The sequence below is a fragment of the Bidens hawaiensis genome, unplaced genomic scaffold (genome assembly GCF_021521415.1).
Source record: "Bidens hawaiensis isolate Kalapana, Puna unplaced genomic scaffold, B.hawaiensis_p1.1 tig00041613_1, whole genome shotgun sequence".
Lineage (NCBI taxonomy): Eukaryota > Viridiplantae > Streptophyta > Magnoliopsida > Asterales > Asteraceae > Bidens > Bidens hawaiensis.
The window spans coordinates 89,975-104,136 of NW_027497349.1; positions in this window are offsets into that span (position 1 = coordinate 89,975).

The following is a 14,162-nucleotide window of genomic DNA, read 5'->3' on the forward strand; positions in this document are numbered from 1 at the left end:
GTTTCATACCCTACCTCTATAAGTCCCCCTAGTTCACAGTCGTCTTTCTTTCAAGAAGTGGGGGCTGTGGACTTATCATGAGCTTTTGGTTGTGCGTTCACCGATTTTCGTCATTGGTTTGGTTTTCTTTTGTGGATGATCCCACATATTCGTCGGGGTGACTTTATTGATTGTAACCGTGGTTTTGCGGCTAATTTATTTTAAGTTACCCCGTGGCGTGGCCTATATTGGCTTGTGAGTTATCGTAAATCATCCCGTGACGATGCCTGTTGTAGGTTCCCTGGACGGATCACACGAGATATCCCGATATACACAGGTGCTGAATCCCTGTGTAGATCGTTACGGACGTAGAATACAAGCTCACAAACACACGAACACGATACGAACAAAACCACGTTATATTAATAACTCGAACCGTGATACTTACAGACTCTCGACCTCACGTCACTCGACTCACTGAATTACACGTAAATTAACAAGTTCGCCTAAGCGAACTTGTCAACAACTTCGCTTTAACAAACAAATACACAAACAATATTACAGACTCGATTACAGACATTAGACATATGAACTACTGACATCTATGCACCAACAGACTCCCCCTTGGCAGTAGCTTCATATCTTGATCTTTCAGCTCTTGTCTCGTAATCCTGTATCTTCAAGCGTGCACTCCTTCTCTAACACACACCGTGACTACTCGCTGATATTTCCTTGCTTCATCCTTCCAAGCAGGAATATAGAATATCTTCTTTTCATTCAACACTTGCAGATCAGCTTTCGATAAGTTAACAAGATGCATCGGATCATACACCCTCAGCACTTCTTGTTCATCTTCGTCTTCCATCACGGCTTCAGCAATCTGGCAATCAACGTACCACCATTTTAGATTCTTCAACACATCTTGAGGCATAGTCTTCATTGGAACCTCCTTGATGCATCGGATCGGTTTGTACTTCATCACCATCCATGGCTTGCCATCTGCTCTCAATCCACTTTCTGTATCCTCCACGAGCTTTCCCTTCTGTGGCTTTAATAATTCAAACTTCTTTTCTTTTATGCTTTCTTTCCACACGATCTTCTCAATCACTCTTGCCATGTTGTTGTCACTTCTATTTATCAAGCCCAACCTGGCCAAATCCTTCACCTCACATTCCGGCAACGTATTGAGAGATCTCAACATTCTTTTGAAGTATTGAATACCATCATAACGCTTCACCACAAACAACTTTATCTGTTCATCATATATCCAACAGATAATTCCCTTTTTCGACTCAGCATAGCCTTTGATGTTATAACTCTTCTTGAACATGGCTGGAACAGCAGGCTTCTTGGTCTTGATAAACCAATGAGCACAGCCTTCCTTCCACCTAGGCTGCTCCTCCCACCCAGTCTCATCCATCTCAGCATCCATGTCGGCTTTCTCAACATCAGGGATCTCGTGTTCAACGTCTTCTTCTACTATCTCCCCCTCTTCTATCCCATCTTCAATCACAATCTGCTCACCGATCTTCTCAATCACATCACTCGGCAGCACATCTTCATCAAACAACACATCATCGCTGAACATGTCATCGTCAAGTTCCTTCAGCGCATCAATCACGTCATCCTCCACCAACACCACATCATCACCACCAGCCGCGTCGGTAGACTCCCCCTCAGCTGTGGAAGTACCAAGAGCTTGAGAAGTTCTTGGCAGCTCACCACCTGCATCTTTCGATGCATTGGGATCATCGTCTTTGTCGTTTCTCTTCTTCGTTCTGAGCTCGTCGCCTTTACAGCTCATCTCCCCCTGAGATGCCAAGAACTCCTTCAAGGCATCTATGATTTTCCCATGCTCAACCAGGAGGGATGACTGTAGTTGATTTGCTTCCACTAGGCTTTGAATAGTCTTTGATTGCTCTGCCACGATCCGCTCTAGTGAAGTTATTCTCTCTGAGTCTGACATAGGCGAAGGCGAGACATCAGAAGCAGGCGTAACCGCAGGTGGTACCATACCTGATAACCCTGCAGCAGTAACGACCGTTGACTCTACAAATCGTGCAGCTACCACCGACTGAGTAAGCGTTGGAGGTGGTAGTGACACGATCTCCGGAGTCGACGTCTGGAGAGCAGTGATGGATGGAATGCCAGCAGATGATGTAGCCACCACGGGAACATCCGCAACGCTTGTACTTGTAACCTGTACAGAAGAAGGAACAATAGACATACCAGACAGTGCGGCCGGAGCAAAACGTACAGTCCTTGAAGTCTCTCCAGCTCCCATGCCAGCACCTGTCCTTTCCCGTCTTGATCTTCTTATCAGCTTATGTATATCTTCTTCCTCTTCTGACTCTTCATCATCTTCCGTTCTCTTTCTCTTCCCAATCGTTCTCTCTCGAGACACCATCAACCGTCTCCCCTCATTCATAATCTCATCCAAATCGGAGTCAGCCATCGATGTAGCTGCTCTAGTAGCACTCACACTCGAACCCTGTGCAGCCGAGACCTGCACCACTTCAACTTGATCCATATCAAAATAACCTTGACCTCCAAAAACAGCGTCAAGATCTATATCCTCAGCAGTTGATACAACAGGCACAGCAGGAGCAGGAACAGCTTGAGTTGCTCTTGCCTGTCGCGGTTGTGGATCTCTGAACTCGTCCCCACCAGCAGGAACATACTCTGGGTTAATTAAAAACCCAAACAGTGGAGTATGCCTGGGACGACGTTCAGGGTTGCTCCTCGCACTCGACGTGCGGCATTGAGCAAATATACGTTTGCTCACAGATTCCACGTATCTTATCGGGCGTCTCTGAGGTAGAGTCGGAGCGACATGGTTCAATATCATCTGGATGAACCGTGGGTACATAATGAACCGCTCCCGAGACATCGCCCTTCTTTGCCTGTCAATCTCGTAGAAGACCATTTGACTGAAGCTATAACGTTTGTTATAGGTCAGTGCAGTCATTGCAGACTGCATGGTCGCACCCATACCATCCGTGCCCGCCTTCCTCCCAGACATGCAAACTATCATAACGTGCATGAGGAAGCACCACTGATCTAGAAGGAAACCCTTCCTCCTCTGGGTATCACCTAATGGACCAGAGTAGCCCATTCGGAGAAACGCTCCATCACGGAACGGAGCTACGAACTCAGTTGGGTCGTCCCTAGTCTCTTCACCGAAGCGTAACGCCACCCGAATCTGTTCAGAATTGAACTGAACTTGTTGATTGTTCACCGTCGCTCGCATGACCGGGGGCTCAACACGACAGTCGTATTCGACCGTCTGCTAGAAGTCTTCGATATTCGGCAAGGATATCGGTAGAGTGTTTGTTATGGCATGAAAAATCCTCGAGCGTAGAAGGAAAGTTATGATCTCGCGGTAATCGTCCATGCCGCTCGCCTCCGGGTCAAGTGTAATGTACATATTGTGACCCGGGAAAAATTGACGTTGGTTATCACCATCGTCTCCTCCTGCACCACCAGCACCCGCTATCGCAGCCATATCTGCAACAAACTAAACAAGTTAGATAATCGTTAATGGATAACACAAGTTCGCTGGTTACCATGAGCGAAGTTGTGATAAACTCTGTATAGGCTAAGTTAAAGTTGAGGCGAAGTTGGGAACAACTTCGCTTCAGCTTTAAGTTCGTCTAATTAACATTAAGTAAAAATGATCTTAGGCGAAGTTAATGTTAACATCGCCTCATCACAACATCGCCTCAGGCGAATTTAAGCTTCAGGCGAAGTTACAGATAACTTCGCCTCAGGCGAACTTAAGCTCCAGGCGAAGTTACGGATAACTTCGCCTAAACCCTAACTTCGCCTGAATCTGAAACGGCGACAGTGAGGAATTATGGAACAACGTGCAGTTGATGATCCGGCTAGTTTAGACGATTAAGTACTCTTAAACACAAGTTTTAAGGACATGTTGACGATCAGTATGTTTATTAACACGTTAAAACACAAGTTATGAAACTCGGTTTCAAAACCGATGGTCCGAGGGTTCGAAACTAGTCGAAACAAACATTTAGACGCTTGAATGAACATTGAGTATGTGATATAATGGTATTTCGAACCTTGAATCGGTGTGAAAATCGGGAATAAATAACACGTAATCGGTTGAAATAACAAGTTCGCCGGAAACAGTAAGTTCGCTGTGGATAAGTTCGCTGATTTTGAGATTAATGAACAGGAATGACTGTTGATAATCCTTATATATGGGCGGAGTTATTCAGGCGAAGTTACGGATAACTTCGCCTAGGCGAAGTTAACCACAACTTCGCCTGTTCAACAACATCGCCTATATTTACAAAATCAAACCTTATAATTTGAACATTTTTCAATTAACTCTTTAAAACTTTCCTTTAAGGAATAAATGACATGATCAATTCTAAGTAACCAGTTAAAAAATCATAAAACTATCTAAGTACAAAAACTTAAAAAATTTAAAGTATAAGGGATCAAATTTCAGTCTCGATAGGTACTGCCACGTTTTAGAAAAGATCCGAATAGGAATCATACTAATTACGTGACTGTCACATAGATCCGTGTTTAGCTGTATTATGACATATAGAGACAGGTTGTAAGCAGGTGTTACTTAAAGTGGTTTTCATCGTTTCTGTGATACGAGTTAGGTTCGATTAAGCCTCAAAATTTAAGTGGGCAACAACTCAGAAATATTGATGTCTCCTATCTATCCTCAAAGCGTATTTGGCTTTCCCCAAGTCACCCCGAATTGACTTCGACCCATAGTGTCTGATTAAGTTGTAAGTACTCTTCATCTGTTTCCCGTTCTTCTTCTTACTCTAAAATTGAGAAGTCTTGATATTTTGTCATCTCTAAAATGTTTCAATAACTCCAAATATATATTTATTATTATTATTATTATTTTTTTTTTTAACAAACATAGACTTCAAAGTAGAAATTTACTGCAAGTCCCGAATCTGGATCACTGCAGTGTCTTGAGACGCTATCTTCACGGGAATCAGAACACACATGGGCTCGTGTATGACTGGGTAATCGCTTTTCTGCCTATTATTCGGAAAGATATATATGAAGACACGCAAAACTCTTAAGGAGTTTCCACGTAAAATCAAGTAAATTTAGTTTGTATCACATCTACTTTTACGCACCATAAAAAGTTACCATGACATACAATGACTGTCCTACAGCCTTTTAAGCCTAATAACTTCACTAGTTAAGCACACAGAATTAGTATATCTATCATTTTCCAAGGTTGGATCAATTTTCTGTTAAACATAGCTAACGAACTTCTTACGAAGTAACAGACTTGAAAAATAATTTCATTTCCCTTTCTTTCAAAATTTTAACATTTATCGCCCCGACCAAAACAAAGTCTTCAGGTAAACGGTTATCCCGAAGATCCAATGAATCAGCTGGACCGATCACATACTAGTATGTGTCCTTCTAACTAAGTATGATCGACCAATTTTAAGCGAAAGAATGAAAAACTCATCATAAACCGCCCCGGTCACTATCAGTAATCTGGTTAATGGCTATCCTCAAAATCTACAAGTAGAACATGAGGACCAAAACATATCCGAAGACAAGTCCTTCAAACTGATGTAACCGACATATTTTTAAGCGATTAGTGACGTTTTTTTTTTTTTTTTAAATATTACAAGAAAAGCATGGTTACTCGGGATTGATCATCCCATTCAGTTCAATAAGGTTTTGAAATCTGGATTTGTCAAACGCTTTAGTATATAAATCAGCAAAATTATCAAGCGTATCCACCTTTTCAAGCAATATCAGTTTCTTCTCAGCACAATCCCGTATGAAATGATGACGTATGTCAATGTGTTTAGTTTTACTATGTTTCACGGGATTGTTAGTTACTGAGATAGCAGCTGTGTTATCAATGCAAATAGGAGTAAGTAAAAAATTCAGACCATAGTCGCGCAACTGTTGTTGAATCCAAAGAACCTGAGAGCAGCAGTTGGATGCTGCCATGTATTCTGCCTCACAGGTTGAAATTGCGACTGAAGTCTGCTTCTTGCATTGCCACGACACCAATCTGCCACCAAGAAACTGACATCCTCCTGTTGTTGACTTCCGACTCTGATTGCACCCTCCATAATCAGAATCTGTGTAAGCGACCAGCTCCAAGTCTCCTCCTCTTGGGTACCACAACCCCAGCTTCGGCTTGCCCTTGAGATACCGCAGTATCCTCTTTGCACCTTTCAAATGAGATTCTTTTGGATTTGCCTGAAAACGTGCACAAAGACAAACAGCAAACATTATATCAGGCCTAGATGCAGTTAAGTACATTAAAGAACCTATTATTGCCCGATATTGAGTTGGGTCCACATCTGCATCACCGTCTACTTCAGCACCCAATTTGTGATTGACGCAGATTGGAGTATCATATGGAGAACTGTCCTCCATCTTGAAGCGCTTGAGCACATCATGAACATACTTCGTCTGATGAATGAACATCCCGTCCTTCCTCTGATCAACCTGCAATCATAGAAAGAAAGTTAGTTCACCCATAGCACTCATTTCAAACCTTTTCTTCATGACGGCTTCAAACTCCTGACACATGGAGACTTTTGATGCAGCAAATATAATGTCATCCACGTAGACTTGTACCAGCAGGAAGTCGCTTCCATCTCTTTTAAAGAACAACGTGCTATCAATTTTCCCTCTTTCAAAACTATTCTCGAGCAAGTAATCCGATAAAGTTGCATACCAGGCACGAGGTGCCTGATGTAATCCATACAACGCCTTGCTCAACCTGTACACGTGATCTGGAAAGTCTGGGTCAGGAAAACCCGGAGGTTGCTCAACATACACAACCTCGTCAACTTTCCCATTCAAAAACGCACTCTTCACATCTAGCTGAAACACCTTCATCTTTTCATTAGCAGCAAACGCTAAAAACAATCTTATGGCTTCCAACCTGGCGACAGGAGCGAACACTTCGTTATAATCAATCCCCTCTTGTTGATTAAAACCTTTAACGACTAGCCTCGCCTTGTTTCTTATAATAATCCCCTTATCATCTCTCTTGCACTTGAACACCCATTTTGTGCCTATCGCATGCACATTCTTTGGTTTTTCAACCAAAGTCCAAACTTCCATCTTCTCGAATTGAGCCAACTCTTCTTGCATGGCTTCGACCCACGAGCTGTCCTTTAAAGCCATTTGATAATTCTTCGGTTCAATCTGGCTTATAAAGCAGGTATACAGGCATTCATTTATTATTCCTGTCTCCTTAATGCTTGTATAAACACAGGTGTGTTCATTCAAGCTACTTCTCGTTTGTACACCTGAGGACACATCACCAATCACATTATCCAAAGGGTGATCTTTATGAATTCTCATGGTCGGAACAGAACCGACATGCAAATTATCTTCCAAATTAGAAGAGATCTCATCAATGGTTGTTTCATGCTGAGAGTGAAAATGATTGATAAATTCTTCTTCAGCAGAGGCAGCAGGGGGTACCGATAGTGTTTGATGAGGAAGGTTGACATTTATCAATCAACTGTCTTTGCAATAGATTTTCTTCCTCATCAAGTATCATCTTCGTCGCAGCTCTTTCTTCTTCCGCAGAAATTTCCAAATCCGGTACGTTAAACGACTTAAAAAGCTTAACATAGTCGAAAAGCTCAGCAGGTCCATTGCTTGGTTTTGGCGGTTGGTAACTTGTGATGTCAGTGTTACACACCACCTCCACCTTGCAGGTCGAAGTATTGAAGACACGTCTGTTGGGTGTACCAACAATATAACCGACTAAGATTCCTTCATCGGCTACTTCTCCAAATTTAGAATTTGTTTTCAAGATCGAACAAGGAGACCCGAATGGTTCAAGACCACTCAAGTTGGGCTTCCTCCCATGCATAAGCTCGTAACACGTTTTACCAAGTCTCTTAACGGTTAACACTCTATTCAGAACATAGCAGGCTGTAGCAACTGCTTCAGCCCAGAACATCACAGGAAGCTTCGAATCTGCCAGCATAGTTCTGGCCCCTTCAATTAAAGTTCGGTTCTTCCTTTCAGCCACTCCATTCTGTTGTGGAGTATACGGAGCGCTGTATTGATGTTCAATTCCTTTCTGAAGACAGAAGATCTCCATTTCAAAATTCTTGAACTCCGTTCCATTGTCACTTCTGATGAACTTAACTGTTTTACTCATGACGTTCTCAACTTTGGTAATCAAATTCTTCACCATTTGAGCCGTCTCATCTTTCGATTTCAGAAAATATACCCACGAATATCGCGAGTAGTCATCAGTGATCACCAAGCAGTAAGAAGTACCTCCTAGACTTTTTACATTCACTGGACCGAAGAGATCCATGTGAAGCAGTTCTAGAGTACTGGCAATAGAGTTGACCTTCTTGGTGAGATGGGATTTCTTGTGTTGCTTTCCCTTCTTGCATGCAATACATTTGTCTTCAAAGTTAAAACTTTTCAAGGGAACGCCCATCACAAGTCCATTCCTGACAATGTGGTTCATCTTCCGAAGATGAATGTGCCCCATCCTCCTGTGCCACAATTCAGATTCCGATTCGCTTGCTTTCGTCATTAAACATGATTCTCCCGTGGCCATTTCAGTAGACCTCATATCCATCACATAAGTGTTTGTATCACGTGGAGCTTTCGTCACTATCCACTCGTCTGGTATCTGAAAACCAGGCTTCAACACGATCGCCTCATTCTTCGTGAAATGAACAGTGTACTCCTTATCACAAATCTGCGACACACTCAGCAGATTGTGCTTCAACTCTTCTACAAAGTTCACATTCTCAAGAGTTATTTTCCCATTGGACACCGTTCCTTTTCCAGTAATTCTTCCTCCACTTTCACCTGCAAAACTAACTCTCGCTCCTTGAACAGGTTTTAAGTCGTGCAACAAGTATTTGTTACCCGTCATGTGCCGGGAACAGCCGCTATCTACAATCCAAAGACTGTGGGCAGCCCTGTTCAACTGTTCCTGCACAATAAAGCAAAGGATTAGAATCTAGGGACCCAAGACCAATTGGTCTTGGATCTATACATCCCGTACTTCTGCTTTCCAAAGTTAGCATCTGGATAATTCCTGTCAGTCCTATTAGGAAATCTCCTTGGAAATTGAGTGTGAGGCCTTCCAAACCTATGTACATTGAAAGTATTATATCTTGTGGTTTGGTTATTAGCATTGTTAAACGGAGGTTTGTTTTTGTGAAAACCTGAATTAGTTACATTTCGGAACTTTGAAGGGTTTTCATTTTTAGCAGTATTAAAATTACCGTTTGGCTTATGCTCAGTTTTAATAGGCCTCACACCTCTGAATTTCGGCGTCAGAGGGCAATCTGCAACAAGATGTCCTAACTTATTACACCTAAAACAACACCTATACTCCATTTTCTTTTCAAAGTTGTTTTGGATGTCGAGGCAGTGTTACCGGCCGTTCGTCTCACATAAGGTGGGACGTACGGGTTGAGTGGAGTACTCTTTTTATAGGTTTTATCTTTTTCTCCACCAGTGGGTAACACTACCTTCTCTTTTGTCTTACCTGATTCGGACAACTTATCCGAATCTGATGAGACTGGACTCGTAACAGAAATTTTCACACTTGAAACAGGCGAACTCGTTTCGCCACTACTAACACTTGGTTCTTTACTCGTAACCTTGATTGGAACTGTCTGAGGAACTTCAAAATCAACATATTTCTGAACACTAGGGTTAAAAGTGTAATTGTGGTTATAAGGTGGTGGAACCTCGTGATAACCAATTCCTCCCCTCTTTGTAGAGTTACCTTGATCACTAACAAGGTGATCAAGAATAGCTGAGGAATTTCTGAACTGTTCAAGTTTTCGGTTCAGTTCCACCACTTTCACCTGGTGGTCAGCAATCTGTTTTTCTCGTTCAGCAATCAGTTTAGTCTTTTCTTCTAAAACCTCATAACTTAGATCAATTACTTCAATTTTTTCAGCAAGTTTTGTTTTTAAGCTTTTAACATCTTTTTCACACGCTTTTATTTTAACTTTGTAACTGTTTTCTCTTGCTTTCATAAAGTGATGATCTTCTTTAAGAGTTTTAAATTCAGCATCTAAACGAACATACTGATCAGTTATGGTAGCAAGTTGCTCAGACAAATTCTCACATTTAGTACAAATAGATTTAGTACTTACCTCGGAGAGTTGATCCTTGTTATCTGCCATGAAAGCTTTTTCCTTACCAGTAGCTTTCTCTTCTCCGTTAATCTTCTCACTATCTTCATTCTCAACCTTAGCCATATTTGCCTGCTCACCAGTTTCATTCGAATGCAGGTTCCAGTTGTATTCACCTGCTTCTCTGGACAACATGGCATTGACTTCTTTACTAATCCCAGTGTGCTGTGTAGACCGGCCCTGACCACGTTCAACTCGCTCGTTTCTGCAATCTTTGGCAAAGTGCCCTTTTTGTTGACAGTTATAGCACCTCACCTTAGACTTGTCGAACCCTGGCCTGCCACCAACAAACTTTCTTCCCGTCTTTCTCATAAACTTCTTTACTCTCCTCACTATCATGGCCATCTGCCATTGTAAATCCATCTCCTCCAGATCATCAGCATCGATCTGGTCATAGTCTTCATCTAGCATCGCTGGATCAACCACCTTTCCTTGAATATAGTTTTCATATGAAGCAATAAATAAAGCATAGAGGCCAAACTGCTCTTCAGCAGATTTGACGCTCATTGGCATCTTAGAGAAATTATTGCTTGAGGAACTTGAAGATCCACTAATCTTGCTTGCTGTCTGTTGAGTACCACTTGATCCACCCGCAACAAAGCAAACATCCCCATTTGAGTTTACTGACACTTGCCCCTCCTGTGAAGAATTGGCACCCGACTCACCCTTCGAGTAGTAGGCGGCAGAATCAGTCTTTGAACTTGTATTGGAGTTTACTTTAGCACCGTACATGCCTGGATCTTGAACCTGATCCATAGATGTTTCTTTTCTCACCATATTAAGCTCAAAAGTTCTGAGCTTGTTGACAGTAGTTTCAAGATCATAAGTAGGGAAGTCCTTGTCTTCCCTCATCAGTACAGTATACATCTCCCATTTTGGTGGGAGAGCATCGAGAAGTTTTTCCACAATCTCTTCTTCTCGGTATGAAATGGAATAGTTACTCAATTCAGTCATTAGATGATAATATCGAGTGATAATGTCATCCAGAGATTCGTTCTTTAAGTACTTAAAGACTGAAAATTGAGTTTTGAGCAACTTTATCTTTGAAGCCCGAATACCTACATTTCCTTCAAATCTGCTCTCAAGAGCTTCCCAAAGCTCTCTAGCTGATGTATACTTTCTGAATGTATGGAGGATCTCCTGTGGAAGAGCCATTGTGATTGCAGCATGAGCCTTGCTCTCGTCTTCATACATCTTTTTCTCCTCCTCTTCCATTTTACTGTATTTCTTGATTTGGTCTCGACCCTCATACTCCATGATTGGTGGAATATATCCATCTTGGATGCATACCCACATTTTCGCATCCTGGTACTTAACGTATTGTATGAACCGATCCTTCCACGCGACAAAATCGGTTCCCTTCAGCAACCTTGGGGCCTTTGTAGCTGACCCCGCTTCAACTTCCATCTTTACAAGCTCCGAAATGTTGATCGACGACATCCTTCTTGAAGACTAAGAAACCCGAAAAAAATCTGAGTAGGCGAAGTTAAACAAAAATTCCTCTGAACAGTACTGTAGGAGAAGTTAATGATAACTTCGCTTAAGTAATAACTTCGCTGGATTCTTCTTAAATTCGCGTGACTGGGCGAAGTTAAGAATAACTTCGCTTAGGGTAAGCGAACTTAGAGAGTAGGCGAACTTGAAGAAAACTTCGCTGAGCTAGGCGAACTTGATGAGAACTTCGCTGAGTTAAGCGAAGTTGAGGAGGTAGGCGAAGTTGTGAATAACTTCGCTTCTCCTTATATCTTCGCTGAAACCCTACGAATCCTGACGGCAACTTCGCCTGATGAACAGCAACTTCGCCTGACGAACTTAAACTTTCTGCAGATCTGAAACTCGGATTTTAACGACGTTTTTTACGGTTTAAAGGCTTAAACACACTGGTAGGAGGCTAGAATGAGCAAAAACACCACAAACTCGTCCCGTGAATACCCGAAATGGAACGAATTCTACACCCGCGTGAATATCCCGAACCACACAATCGAGCAAACGCTCTGATACCAATTGTAGGTTCCCTGGACGGATCACACGAGATATCCCGATATACACAGGTGCAGAATCCCTGTGTAGATCGTTACGGACGTAGAATACAAGCTCACAAACACACGAACACGATACGAACAAAACCACGTTATATTAATAACTCAAACCGTGATACTTACAGACTCTCGACCTCACGTCACTCGACTCACTGAATTACACGTAAATTAACCAACTCGATCAACTCCAAAACCGTAATCTGTAAACTATATAAATACACGACAACTTCGCCTCAGGCGAAGTTGTCCATAACTTCGCTCGTTCAACAAGTTCGCCTAGGCGAACTTGTCAACAACTTCGCTTGGTTAACAAGTTCGCCTAAGCGAACTTGTCAACAACTTCGCTTTAACAAACAAATACACAAACAATATTACAGACTCGATTACAGACATTAGACATATGAACTACTGACATCTATGCACCAACACCTGTTTAGGCGGGTGATTTAATTTAAATCGTCTTTTGACGTCGCCTGGTTTGGCGGATGATTTAGTTTAAATCGTCTCTTGACGTCGCCTGGTTTGGCGAGTGATTTAGTTTAAATCGTCTTTTGACGTCGCCTGGTTTGGCGGATGATTTAGTTTAAATCGTCTCTTGACATCGCCTGGTTTGGCGAGTGATTTAGTTTAAATCGTCTTTTGACGTCGCCTGGTTTGGCGGATGAATTAGTTTAAATCGTCTTTTGACGTCGCCTGGTTTGGCGGATGATTTAGTTTAAATCGTCTCTTGACATCGCCTGGTTTGACGAGTGATTTAGTTTAAATCGTCTTTTGAAGTCACCTGGTTTGGCGGATGATTTAGTTTAAATCATCCCTTGGCGGAGCCTTGTTTGGCGGGTGATTTAGGTTAAATCATCCCTTGGCGTAGCCTTGTTTGGCGGGTGATTTAGGTTAAATCATCCCTTAGCGGAGCCTTGTTTAGCGGGTGATTTAGTTTGAATTATCCCTTGGCGGAGCCTTGTTTGGCGGGTGATTTAGGTTGAATCATCCCTTGGCGTAGCCTTGTTTGGCGGGTGATTTAGGTTAAATCATCCCTTGGCCTGGCGGGTGATTTAGTTTGAATCATCCCTTGGCGGAGCCTTGTTTGGCGAGTGATTTAGGTTAAATCATCCATTGGCGTAGCCTTGTTTGGCGGGTGATTTAGGTTAAATCATCCATTGGCGGAGCCTTGTTTGGCGGGTGATTTAGTTTGAATCATCCCTTGGCGGAGCCTTGTTTGGCGGGTGATTTAGGTTAAATCATCTCTTAGCGTAGCCTTGTTTGGCGGGTGATTTAGGTTAAATCATCCCTTGGCGGAGCCTTGTTTGGCGGGTGATTTAGTTTGAATCATCCATTGGCGGAGCCTTTCTTGGCCAACACTTATCTTGTTTGTTTCCTTCTATATGGATAACATATGGTTTTGGCGTTGATGGGTGAATTAAATGCAAGTCAGTGAAGTGACTGCTGGACGTGATAGTTTGACGACGGTTGCTCTGCCCTGCAGGCTTTCTGCCTGTGTCAGGCGAGTGGGCGAGGATCCCGGTGACGCGCCCAGCTGTAACACATATCCTCTGTCACCCTATTATCGTGGAGTTTCCTGATTGGGTCACGTGCCAAATATCCTTTTTGCACCCCCTTCCCCTCATTAACTGCGATTAGTATAAATAGGGGGAGGTTACACCGTTTAAGCATAATTTTCACCGTTTTCTTTCCTCTAAGCCTTCTTTATTTTATGGCTGAATCCTCTCAATCCTCTAAAAATAAGAAGAATAATAGCATGGAGTTCGTCGGCTGTCGTATGTCTGCCTGTGACTTCAACAATGTGGTCAGGGTGTACAACATCGGCCCTGAGTATGAGCCTGAGTTGCCTGCCTCCGGCAAGACAGCTCGTGAGGCTCCCACCAGCAAGATTGTCGTGTACCGGGAGTTCTTCTTTCTGGGTAATTTCTGATTGCCCCTTACCCGGTTCCTGGTGGACGTTTTG